Below are 13,789 nucleotides of genomic sequence, written 5' to 3'. Positions count from 1 at the left end.
ACCACAAACTGATGTGCACTCCACTGCATCGCCAGATTAATTCCTTCCAGACATGCGCTCATCTCAGCTTCTAGGGCCGAACTACAGTGATGGAGGACGCGGCAAGACGAGAAAATTATCTGGCCCATCCAGTCTCTCAGTATCATTCCGGCGCCCGCCGCCCCTGTCGCGGGGATGAAGGAGCCATCCACATTTAATTTGACCACCCCGACTGGTGGTTTTGCCCAAGGAATTAGCTCATCCGGCTGTACCATTGGCTGCACCGGCAGAGGAGGTCCATCCATAATCCCTTGTCCTTTAATAATTTTCTCAACGGACTCGGTCTGGATCAACTTCAGGGATCGCATGTAACTACACAGGTAGCGACGGGATCCTTCAATAGTTGGCAGCGGCTTATCATGAGTAACCTCATTCCGGGCATGCCATGCGCGCCATAGCACCATCAGGACACGCGCACATTCATCCACAGGCAGCGAGGTGACGAGTTCAGGGATCCAGTCCAGTGGCAGCTGCTGCATAGTTGCATGTGAAGGTAAGCACCACACCTCCTGCATGGCATTCCAAAGGGCATACACATGCGGGCAGAAGTACAGGGCATGTCGGAGATCCTCTTTTGCATGGCCGCAAATCTGACAGTAGCCAGTCACCCGCATGTCTCGGTACTTCTTATTCACTTCAGTTGCAAGAGCATTTGACATAGCACGCCAGCCAAACGTCTGGACCTTGGGTGGTACAGGAAGATTCCAGAGTTGCTTCCATACTTGCCGCTGACCGTCCGGCTGTGCGCTAGAAGATGCCCAGCTCATCGCCTGATCCTTGAGACGCATACCCAGCTTGTAAGCACTTCTCACGGTGAAGATACCTTTTTTTCAGGATTCCATGCCAAGAAATCAGATTCCTGCCGTGGCGATGTTCTAATCCGCAAGATGGCCTCCACATCAATCGGGGCAAAAGTCGCTCGAATTTTTGATTCATCCCACACTCCGTGTTGATCCAGCAGACTAGAGACTCGGTTTAGGCGAGAGCGGCCTCGGGGGCTAAGTGGCTTAAGCGTTGATGAACGAGGGGTCCAGTTGTCCCGCCATATCCGAACCGAAGCTCCATTTCCTATCCTCCATATCATCCCTTCCTTGAGTAGCTCAAGACCATAAGCAATGGCAGACCAAGTCGACGATGGCTGGCCCGCGAACACTGTGTCCAGAATATTGCCTTGAGGGTAGTATCGTGCCTTGAGCACGCGGGCACACAAACTATCCGGGGAATTGATCAGTCGCCACGCTTGGCGGGCCAGAAGAGCTTGATTGAACACCCACATGTCCCTGAAACCCATGCCTCCCTGCGCCTTGGTTCGTGTCATTTTATCCCAACTCAACCAATGCATCTTCCTCTTCCCGTTCTCTTCACCCCAAAAGAAGTTCCAGATTAGCTTGCTTAGATCATCGCAGGCTGACATGGGTAGTTTGAACACTCCCATAAGATATGTGAGTAGTGCTTGTGCCACCGCTTTGATTAAAACTTCCTTCCCACTCTGAGCAACATAATTATCTCCCCACAACATGATGCACTTGGTGAGACTCGATTGAAGGTTTTCGAACTTGCCCCGGTTCATGCGACCTTCTGGAGTTGGGAGCCCCAGATATTTGGACTCAAAAACCTGCTTTTCCACCTGAAGTGTTTGGCGTACTGCTTGTTGGTCCGCTGGTGAACAAAGCTTACTGAATTCAATTGAGCATTTGGCAGGATTTATGAGCTGGCCCGTGCAAGTGGCATAAGTGTCAATGACATGTTTAACACGGGCTGCTTGCTCCTCTGTGGCCTTGAAGAATAAAAGTGTGTCATCTGCGAATAGGAGGTGGGACACTCCTGGTGCACGGCGGCAGACTTTGACCGGTGTTATACCCCCTGCTATTACCTCTGACTGAAGCAAGGCAGACAATGCATCAGCAACAAAAAGGAATAAAAACGGGGATAGCGGATCACCTTGACGAAGGCCTCTTGATGGGGAGAATGCTTCCAATGGGGCTCCATTAAATTTTACAGAGTATCTCACCATGGTCACGCACACCATAATCCATTGTACCCACCGGTGAGCAAAGCCCATCTTTTGCATTGCCTCCTCCAGAAACCTCCAATCAACACGGTCATAAGCTTTAGACAAATCGACCTTATATGCACAATACTGATTTTGTGGTGTTGCTCCATGCTCCAGGAAATGAAGACACTCAAAAGCGAGCAGGGCATTATCCGTAATGAGCCTGCCTGGGATAAAGGCGCTCTGGTTTTCTGAGATCATCTCACCGAGAAGAGGACGTAGTCTATTTACCAAGCACTTGGACACCACCTTGTAAAGAACGTTGCATAAACTTATAGGCCGAAAGTCCTTTAGTTCAGTCGGGTTGTCTACCTTCGGGATAAGCACGATAGATGTTTCATTGATCCCCTCTGGCATGTGTCCTGTTTGGAAAAACTTTATCACTGCATTAACGATGTCTGCTTTAAGCAAGCCCCAGTTCCTTTGATAGAAGCGAGCTGGTAGACCATCAGGCCCCGCCGCCTTGAGTGGCCCTATCTGGAACAAAGCTGCTGATATTTCTTCCTCACAAAAGTCCCGGCAGAGCTGTGTGTTCATTTCCTCCGTCACCTGGTTCTCAAACAAGCTAATTATGGGATCAGGGACCAGCGATGGGTCCCGTGTGTATACTGATTTGAAATACGAGACCGCCATTCTTTCCATCTCGCTCGGTGTATCCTGAACTACACCATGTTCCTCCTTTAGCCGAACTATTTTATTTCTACGCGCGCGCCACACTGCTCGCTGATGGAAAAATTTGGTGTTACGGTCTCCTTCTTTGAGCCATGTGATACACGAACGCTGGAGCCAGAGCATTTCCTCTCTGTAAAGAATTTCATTCATACGCTCTGTAGTAAGGCGGATATCTTGGGCTGGCGCATTTGTGTTCCTTTGCTCAGAGAGTGTTATGCGTAACTGGCTGAGCTCACGCATCACATTGCCGAACTTGCGATTTCCCCATGCATGCATGCGGTCCATCACCTCCTTGAGGGTTGCATGTACAGCCGCAAGGTCAGCTCGATTATCCACAGACTGCCAAGCCTCAACAATCACAGCAGGCAGCGCCTCTTCTCTTTCCCAACAAATTTCATATCGCTTGCAGCGCTGGGTACGAGTCGGCGGATCTCCTTGTTCAGTGACACCAGAACAGGGCAGTGATCAGACGCCGGTGACACGAGATGCACCACTGAAGTTTCAGAGAAAATATCTCTCCAGCTATCATCCGCTAGCGCACGGTCGAGCCGTACTTTAACATTACCATTCCTAGCTCTTCCATTATCAAAAGTATAAGGCAGTCCTTTAAAACCAAGATCATGTAATCCACACAGAAGCAAGGCATCACGGAAGGCAGCCATCAGGGACTCTGCACGTAGTGTTGCCGAGAAGTGTTTGTTGGGGAACGTAGCAGAAATTCAAAATTTTCTACGCATCACCAAGATCAATCTATGGAGTACTCTAGCAACGAGGGGAAGGGGAGTGCATCTACATACCCTTGTAGATCGCGAGCGGAAGCGTTCAAGAGAACGGGGTTGATGGAGTCGTACTCGTCGTGATCCAAATCACCGATGATCCTAGCGCCGAACGGACGGCACCTCCGCGTTCAACACACGTACGGAGCAGCGACATCTCCTCCTTCTTGATCCAGCAAGGGGGGAGGAGAGGTTGATGGAGATCCAGCAACACAACGGCGTGGTGGTGGAAGTAGCGGGATTCCAACAGGGCTTCGCCAAGCGCTGCGGGAGGAGGGAGATGTGTCACGGGAGGGAGAGGGAGGCGCCAGGGCTTAGGTATTGCTGCCCTCCCTTCCCCCCACTATATATAGGGCCAAGGGAGAGGGGGGGCGCAGCCTTGGCCCTTCCTCTAAGGAAGGGTGCGGCCAGGGAGGAGTCCTTCCCCCCCAAGGCACCTCGGAGGTGCCTTCCCCCTTTAGGACTCTCCCTTTTCCTTATCTCTTGGCGCATGGGCCTCTTGGGGCTGGTGCCCTTGGCCCATATAGGCCAAGGCGCACCCCCTACAGCCCATGTGCCCCCCCCCCGGGGCTGGTGGACCCCCGGACCCCTTTCGGCACTCCCGGTACAATACCGATAAAGTGCGAAACTTTTCCGGCGACCAAAATAAGACTTCCCATATATAAATCTTTACCTCCGGACCATTCCAGAACTCCTCGTGACGTCCGGGATCTCATCCGGGACTCCGAACAACTTTCGGGTTACCGCATACTAATATCTCTATAACCCTAGCGTTACCGAACCTTAAGTGTGTAGACCCTACGGGTTCGGGAGACATGCAGACATGACCGAGACGACTCTCCGGTCAATAACCAACAGCGGGATCTGGATACCCATGTTGGCTCCCACATGTTCCACGATGTTCTCATCGGATGAACCACGATGTCGAGGATTCAATCAATCCCGTATACAATTCCCTTTGTCAATCGATATGTTACTTGCCCGAGATTCGATCGTCGGTATCCCTATACCTTGTTCAATCTCGTTACCGGCAAGTCTCTTTACTCGTTCCGTAACTCACATCATCCCGTGATCAACTCCTTGGTCACACTGTGCACATTATGATGATGTCCTACCGAGTGGGCCCAGAGATACCTCTCCGTTTACACGGAGTGACAAATCCCAGTCTCGATTCGTGCCAACCCAACAGACACTTTCGGAGATACCTGTAGTGCACCTTTATAGCCACCCAGTTACGTTGTGACGTTTGGTACACCCAAAGCATTCCTACGGTATCCGGGAGTTGCACAATCTCATGGTCTAAGGAACTGATACTTGACATTAGAAAAGCTCTGAGCAAACGAACTACACGATCTTGTGCTAGGCTTAGGATTGGGTCTCGTCCATCACATCATTCTCCTAATGATGTGATCCCGTTATCAACGACATCCAATGTCCATGGTCAGGAAACCGTAACCATCTATTGATCAATGAGCTAGTCAACTAGAGGCTTACTAGGGACATGGTGTTGTCTATGTATCCACACATGTATCTGAGTTTCCTATCAATACAATTCTAGCATGGATAATAAACGATTATCGTGAACAAGGAAATATAATAATAACCAATTTATTATTGCCTCTAGGGCATATTTCCAACAGTCTCCCACTTGCACTAGAGTCAATAATCTAGTCCACATCACCATGTGATTAACACTCATAGGTCACATCACCATGTGACCAACATCCAAAGAGTTTACTAGAGTCAACAATCTAGTTCACATCTCTATGTGATTAACACTCAATGAGTTCTGGTTTGATCATGTTATGCTTGTGAGAGAGGTTATTAGTCGACGGGTCTGAACCTTTCAGAACCGTGTGCTTTACGAATATCTATGTCATCTTGTGGATGCTACCACGCGCTATTTGGAGCCATTTCAAATAACTGCTCTACTATATGAATCCGGTTTACTACTCAGAGTCATCCGGATTAGTGTCAAAGTTCGCATCAACGTAACCCTTTACGACGAACTCCTTTTCACCTCCATAATCGAGAAAATTCCTTAGTCCACTAGATACTAAGGATAAGTTCGACCGCTGTCATGTGATCCATTCCCGGATCACTATTGTACCCCTTGACCAACTCATGGCAAGGCACACTACATGTGCGGTACACAGCATAGCATACTATAGAACCTACGTCTAAAGCATAGGGGACGACCTTCGTCCTTTCTCTCTCTTCTGCTGTGGTCAGGTCTTGAGTCTTACTCAATACTCACACCTTGTAACACAGCCAAGAACTCCTTTGTTGATCTATTTTGAACTCTTTCAAAATCATGTCAAGGTGTGCGTTCTTTGAAAGTATCATGGGCGTCTTGATCTATCTCTATAGATCTTGATGCCCAATATGTAAGCAGCTTTATCCAGGTCTTCCTTTGAAAAACTCCTTTCAAACAACCCTTTATGCTTTCCAAAAAATTTACATCATTTCGGATCAACAATATGTCATTCACATATACTTATCAGAAATGTTGTAGCGCTCCCACTCACTTTATTGTAAATACAAGTTTCTAACAAACTTTGTATAAACCCAAAAACTTTGATCACTCCATCAAAGCGTATATTCTGACTCCGAGATGCTTGCTCTAATCCATGGAAGGATCGCTGGAGCTAGCATACCTTTTAGCATCCTTAGGATGGACAAAACCTTTCTGATTGTATCACATACAACCTTTCCTTACGAAAACTGGTAAGGAAACTTGTTTTGACATCCATCTGCCAGATTTCATAAATGCAGCTAATGCTAACATGATTCCGACGAACTTAAGCATCGCTACGGATGAGAAAATCTCATCGTAGTCAACTCCTTGAACTTGTGAAAATACTCTTTGCCACAAGTCGAGCTTCATAGACAGTAACATTACCGTCCATGTCCGCCTTCTTCTTAAAGATCCATTTATCTCAATGGCTTGCCGATCATCGGGCAAGTTCACCAAAGTCCATGCTTTGTTCTGATACATGGGTCCTATCTCGGATTTCATGGCTTCTAAGCATTTGTCGGAATATGGGCCCACCATCGCTTCTCCATAGCTCGTAGGTTCATTGTTGTCTAGCAACATGACTTCCAAGACAGGATCACGTGCCACTCTGAAGTAGCACGCATCCTCGTCGTCCTACGAGGTTTTTGGTAGTGACTTGATCCGAAGTTTCATGATCACTATCATGAGCTTCCACTTCAATTGGTGTAGGTGCCACAGGAACAACTTCCTGTGCCCTGCTACACACTAGTTGAAGTGTCGGTTCAATAACCTTATCAAGTCTCCACCATCCTCCCACTCAATTCTTTCGAGAGAAACTTTTCCTCGAGAAAGGAACTGTTTCTAGAAGCAATTATCTTTGCTTCCAGATCTGAAATAGGAGGTATACCCAACTGTTTTTGGGTATTCTATGAAGACGCATTTATCCGCTTTGGGTTCGAGCTTATCAGCCTGAAACTTTTTCACATAAGCATCGCAGCCCCAAACTTTTAAGAAACGACAACTTAGGTTTCTCTAAACGGTGTCGTCTCAACGGAATTGCGTGGTGCCCTATTTAAAGTGAATGCGGTTGTCTCTAATGCTTAACCCATAAACGATAGTGGTAATTCGATAAGAGACATCATGGTATGCACCATATCCAATAGGGTGCAGTTATGATGTTCGGACACACCATCACACTATGGTGTTCCAGGCGGTATTAATTGTGAAACACTTTCCACAATGTCTTAATTGTGTGCCAAACTCGTAACTCAGATACTCATCTCTATGATCATATCACATCCATTTTATCCTCTTGTCACGACGATCTTCAACTTCACTCTGAAATTACTTGAACCTTTCAATAATTCAGACTTGTGTTTCATCAAGTAAATATTCTCAGCATCTACTCAAATCATCTGTGAAGTAAGAACATAATGATATCCACTGCATGCCTCAGCACTCATTGGACTGCATATATCAAAATGTATTACTTCCAACAAGTTGCTCTCTTGTTCCATCTTACTGAAAACGAGGCCTTTCAGTCATCTTGCCCATGTGGTGTGATTTGCATGTCTCAAGTGATTCAAAAACAAGTGAGTCCAAACGATCCATCTGCATGGAGTTTCTTCATGCATATATACCAATAGACATGGTTCGCATGTCTCAATCTTTTCAAAAACGAGTGAGTCCAAAGATCCATCTACATGGAGCTTCTTCATGTGTTCTATACCAATATGACTCAAATGGCAGTGCCACAAGTATGTGGAACTATCATTACTATTTTATATCTTTTGGCACGAACATGTGTATCACTACGATCGAGATTCATTTTAGGTGCAAGACCATTGAAGGTATTATTCAAATAAACAGAGTAACCATTATTCTCCTTAAATGAATAACCGTATTGCGATAAACATAATCCAATCATGCTCAACGCAAACACCAAATCTCAATGGTAGAGGGAGCATGCGATGCTTGATCACATCAACCTTGGAAACACTTCCAACACATATCGTCATCTCACCTTTAGCTAGTCTCCGTTTATTCCGCAGCTTTTATTTCGAGTTACTAACACTTAGCAACCGAACCGGTATCTAATACCCTAGTGCTGCTAGGAGTACTAGTAAAGTACACATTCATAAAACGTATATCCAATATACTTCTGTCGACCTTGCCCGCCTTCTCATCTACCAAGTATCTAGGGTAGTACTGCTTCAGTGACCATTCCCCTTATTACAGAAGCACTTAGTCTCGGGTTTGGGTTCAACCTTGGGATTCTTCACTAGAGCAGCAAACGATTTGCTGTTTCATGAAGTATCCTTTTTGCCCTTGCCCTTCTAGAAACTAGTGGTTTTACTAACCATCAACAATTGATGCTCCTTCTTGATTTCTACTTTCGCGGTGTCAAACATCGCGAATAGCTCAAGGATCATCATAACTATCCCTGATATGTTATAGTTCATCACGAAGCTCTACTAGCTTGGTGGCAGTGACTATGGAGAACCATCACTATCTCATCTGGGAGATTAACTCCCACTCGATTCAAGCGACTGTGGTACTCAGACAATCTGAGCACATGCTCAACGATTGAGCTTTTCTCCCTTAGTTTGCAGGCTTAAGAAACTTGTCAGAGGTCTCATACCTCTTGACGTGGGCACTAGTCTGAAATCCCAATTTCAGTCTTCGGAACATCTCATATGTTCTGCGACGTTTCAAAACCGTCTTTGGTGCCACAATTCTAAACCGTTAGCAATACGCACTGAACTATCACGTAGTCATCAAAACGTGTGTGTCAGATGTTTCGCAACATCTACAGACGACGCTGAGGTTCAGTACACCGAGCGGTGCATTAAGGACATAAGCCTTCTATGCAGCAATGAGGACAATCCTCAGTTTACGGACCCAGTCCGCATAATTGCTACTACCAACTTTCAACTAAATTTTTCTCTAGGAACATATCTTAAATAGTAGAACTAAAGCGTATGACATAATTTGCAAAGACATTTTTGACTATGTTCATGATAATGAAGTTCATCTGATTATGAACTCCCACTCAGATAGACATCCCTCTAGTCATCTAAGTGATACATGATCCGAGTCAAACTAGGCCGTGTCCGATCATCACGTGAGACGGACTAGTCATCATCGGTGAACATCTCCATGTTGATCGTATCTACTATACAACTCATGTTCGACCTTTCGGTCTCTTGTGTTCCGAGGCCATGTCTGTACATGCTAGGCTCGTCAAGTCAACCTAAGTGTTTCGCATGTGTTCCGAGGCCATGTCTGTACATGCTAGGCTCGTCAACACCCGTTGTATTCGAACGTTAGAATCTATCACACCCGATCATCACGTGGTGCTTCGAAACAACGAACCTTCGCAACGGTGCACAGTTAGGGGGAACACGTCTCTTGAAATTTTAGTGAGGGATCATCTTATTTATGCTACCGTCGTTCTAAGCAAATAAGATGCATAACATGATAAACATCACATGCAATCAAATAGTGACATGATATGGCCAATATCATTTTGCTCCTTTGATCTCCATCTTCGGGGCACCATGATCATCTTTGTCACCGGCATGACACCATGATCTCCATCATCATGATCTCCATCATTGTGTCTTCATGAAGTTGTCACGCCAACGATTACTTCTACTTCTATGGCTAACGCGCTTAGCAATAAAGTAAAGTAATTTACATGGCGTTATTCAATGACACACAGGTCATACAAAAAATAAAGACAACTCCTATGGCTCCTGCCGGTTGTCATACTCATCGACATGCAAGTCGTGATTCCTATTACAAGAATATGATCAATCTCATACATCACATATATCATTCATCACATCTTCTGGCCATATCACATCACAAGGCACATGCTGCAAAAACAAGTTAGACGTCCTCTAATTGTTGTTGCAAGTTTTTACGTGGCTTGTATAGGTTTCTAGCAAGAACGTTTCTTACCTACGTAAGACCACAACGTGATATGCCAATTTCTATTTACCCTTCATAAGGACCCTTTTCATCGAATCCGTTCCGACTAAAGTGGGAGAGACAGACACCCGCTAGCCACCTTATGCATCTAGTGCATGTCAGTCGGTGGAACCTGTCTCACGTAAGCGTACGTGTAAGGTCGGTCCGGGCCGCTTCATCCCACGATGCCGCCGAATCAAGATAAGACTAGTAACGGCAAGTAAATTGACAAAATCGACGCCCACAACTACTTTGTGTTCTACTCGTGCATAGAAACTACGCATAGACCTAGCTCATGATGCCACTGTTGGGGAACGTAGCAGAAATTCAAAATTTTCTACGCGTCACCAAGATCAATCTATGGAGTACTCTAGCAACGAGGGGAAGGGGAGTGCATCTACATACCCTTGTAGATCGTGAGCGGAAGCGTTCAAGAGAACGGGGTTGATGGAGTCGTACTCGTCGTGATCCAAATCACCGATGATCCTAGCGCCGAACGGACGGCACCTCCGCGTTCAACACACGTACGGAGCAGCGACGTCTCCTCCTTCTTGATCCAGCAAGGGGGAGGAGAGGTTGATGGTGATCCAGCAACACGACGGCGTGGTGGTGGAAGTAGCGGGATTCCAACAGGGCTTCGCCAAGCGCTGCGGGAGGAGGGAGATGTGTCATGGGAGGGAGAGGGAGGCGCCAGGGCTTAGGTATTGCTGCCCTCCCTTCCCCCCACTATATATAGGGCCAAGGGAGAGGGGGGGGGCGCAGCCTTGGCCCTTCCTCCAAGGAAGGGTGCGGCCAGGGAGGAGTCCTTCCCCCCCAAGGCACCTCGGAGGTACCTTCCCCCTTTAGGACTCTCCCTTTTCCTTATCTCTTGGCGCATGGGCCTCTTGGGGCTGGTGCCCTTGGCCCATATAGGCCAAGGCGCACCCCCTACAGCCCATGTGCCCCCCCGGGGCTGGTGGACCCCCTTGGTTGACCCCCGGACCCCTTTCGGCACTCCCGGTACAATACCGATAAAGTGCGAAACTTTTCCGGCGACCAAAATAAGACTTCCCATATATAAATCTTTACCTCCGGACCATTCCGGAACTCCTCGTGACGTCTGGGATCTCATCCGGGACTCCGAACAACTTTCGGGTTACCGCATACTAATATCTCTATAACCCTAGCGTCACCGAACCTTAAGTGTGTAGACCCTACGGGTTCGGGAGACATGCAGACATGACCGAGATGACTCTCCGGTCAATAACCAACAGCGGGATTTGGATACCCATGTTGGCTCCCACATGTTCCACGATGTTCTCATCGGATGAACCACGATGTCGAGGATTCAATCAATCCCGTATACAATTCCCTTTGTCAATCGATATGTTACTTGCCCGAGATTCGATCGTCGGTATCCCTATACCTTGTTCAATCTCGTTACCGGCAAGTCTCTTTACTCGTTCCGTAACTCACATCATGCCGTGATCAACTCCTTGGTCACACTGTGCACATTATGATGATGTCCTACCGAGTGGGCCCAGAGATACCTCTCCGTTTACACGGAGTGACAAATCCCAGTCTCGATTCGTGCCAACCCAACAGACACTTTCGGAGATACCTGTAGTGCACCTTTATAGCCACCCAGTTATGTTGTGACGTTTGGTACACCCAAAGCATTCCTACGGTATCCGGGAGTTGCACAATCTCATGGTCTAAGGAACTGATACTTGACATTAGAAAAGCTCTGAGCAAACGAACTACACGATCTTGTGCTAGGCTTAGGATTGGGTCTCGTCCATCACATCATTCTCCTAATGATGTGATCCCGTTATCAACGACATCCAATGTCCATGGTCAGGAAACCGTAACCATCTATTGATCAACGAGCTAGTCAACTAGAGGCTTACTAGGGACATGGTGTTGTCTATGTATCCACACATGTATCTGAATTTCCTATCAATACAATTCTAGCATGGATAATAAACGATTATCGTGAACAAGGAAATATAATAATAACCAATTTGTTATTGCCTCTAGGGCATATTTCCAACAGTGTTCATATTGCCAGAGAGCCTCATTAAAATCCCCCACTGCAAACCATGGCAGCGATGACGTAGCGCGAAGTGAACACAAGGTGGACCACATGTGATGACGGTTTTCTTGCCTCGGTTCACCATAAACGAAAGTAGCATACCACAATGGATCAGACGGTGACGCACGCATGTAAACATCGATAAATCTTTCATTCGAATCTTTTACTTCGACGTGCATACTCTCATGCCAGAACAGTGCTAGCCCACCACTCAAGCCAACACAATCGACCCCAGCAAAGCCACTAAGCCCTAAGCGGCTTCTAAGACGACGCGTACGGACACTTTTTTGACGAGTTTCACAAAGAAAGATAACTTTGGAAGATGTGCCTTTGATAGGACACACAGTTCACGAATTGTCGCGGAGTTCCTGGAACCACGACAATTCCAGCTTAGGATATTCATGTCTCCTGACGGGGCGCCACACTCGGCCCCGTCAGTTGACCGGCAGCCCCTAGGCTAGTTGCTTCCATAGACTTGGCCTCCACCTGTACTTGCTGCCCACCATTGTTGGTTTTCACCTCCATATTACCCCGATTCTGGTTGTCACCAGATTGCTCGTTAGTAAACGAAACGGAGGCCAGGGAGTTGGTACTTTTCCCTAGTACTGAGGTAGCTACTGTCATCGTCATATCATAGTCACCAGAGGAGGTTTCCAGATTGCTCAGATCACGTATGGCCAGAATCATATCCACCTTATCCACCTCACACGCCAGGTTGTTTGCTTCATCCTCTTGCTGAATTTGTTGTCGTAAAATCCTTGCCATGTCAGCAGTCCACTGCTCAGCGACAATGGTAACAAGTGTGTTCGGGGTCACCGCCGCAGGGTTCACAGACTCCCCATCAGCCGGCTTCGGGCGGGTAGCGTCCACAAAGGGAGCCCCGTTGTCGCCCCCATCAGCATCCAGGTCTACGACAAACATCTCCGGGGTGATCACCATAGGTGGCACTGCCATTGCCGCTGCACTCGTCGTCTTCCACGGTCGCCGGGCCAGAAGGGACACTCGATCTGGTGGATCACATGGCTTGAGGTGTGCTAGGGCGGTCACCCCATGGGCGGGCCAGAAGGGACACTCGATCTGGTGGATCACAGGGGTTGAGGTGTGCTAGGGCGGTCACCCATGGATCGATGAGTATTCACTAGCCGTCCCGTTATTATTCTTGTGGGGTAGACTAGGATTGGTGGTGTATGTGGACTCCCGCGGTTGTGCGAGAACGGGATTTGCCTTAGACTCCTTTGCAATCTGAACATCAACATGGCCGCCAAGAACACGAGGATCCAGCGGTGCGGGGACGGACGAGGCCGCAACAGGTCCATAGTACGCCATGGCGGCGCACATGGAAACAGCGCCAGCAGCCGCGAGGCCAGGGCCAGGCGGCGGTGGCGGGGGCGTCGCCCCTGAGTCGCCAAACCCTAACATGTCGGGTAAGTTACGTCCTCAGCTTCAGGAATAGTATTATCCTGGACAAAGAAACAACCAAAGCACTTCCACACCATAGAACGTAGATGAACAAGGTCTTTTGTTTTCCTTGATATTAGAGGGATTCGATCTTTACCTCTGTTTCTTTATGCAAGAAAACATTTTATCTATTCATTTTCAATCATGACAACACAACGAACACAGGAAATAATAAAAAATATATTCAAATCCATAGAACATCTACCGACGACATAAACACTGAAGCGAGCCGAAGGCGAGCCGCC

This window comes from Aegilops tauschii, chromosome 3 (assembly GCF_002575655.3).
Source record: "Aegilops tauschii subsp. strangulata cultivar AL8/78 chromosome 3, Aet v6.0, whole genome shotgun sequence".
Classification (NCBI taxonomy): Eukaryota; Viridiplantae; Streptophyta; class Magnoliopsida; order Poales; family Poaceae; genus Aegilops; species Aegilops tauschii.
Note: the sequence above shows the minus strand (reverse complement) of the source record.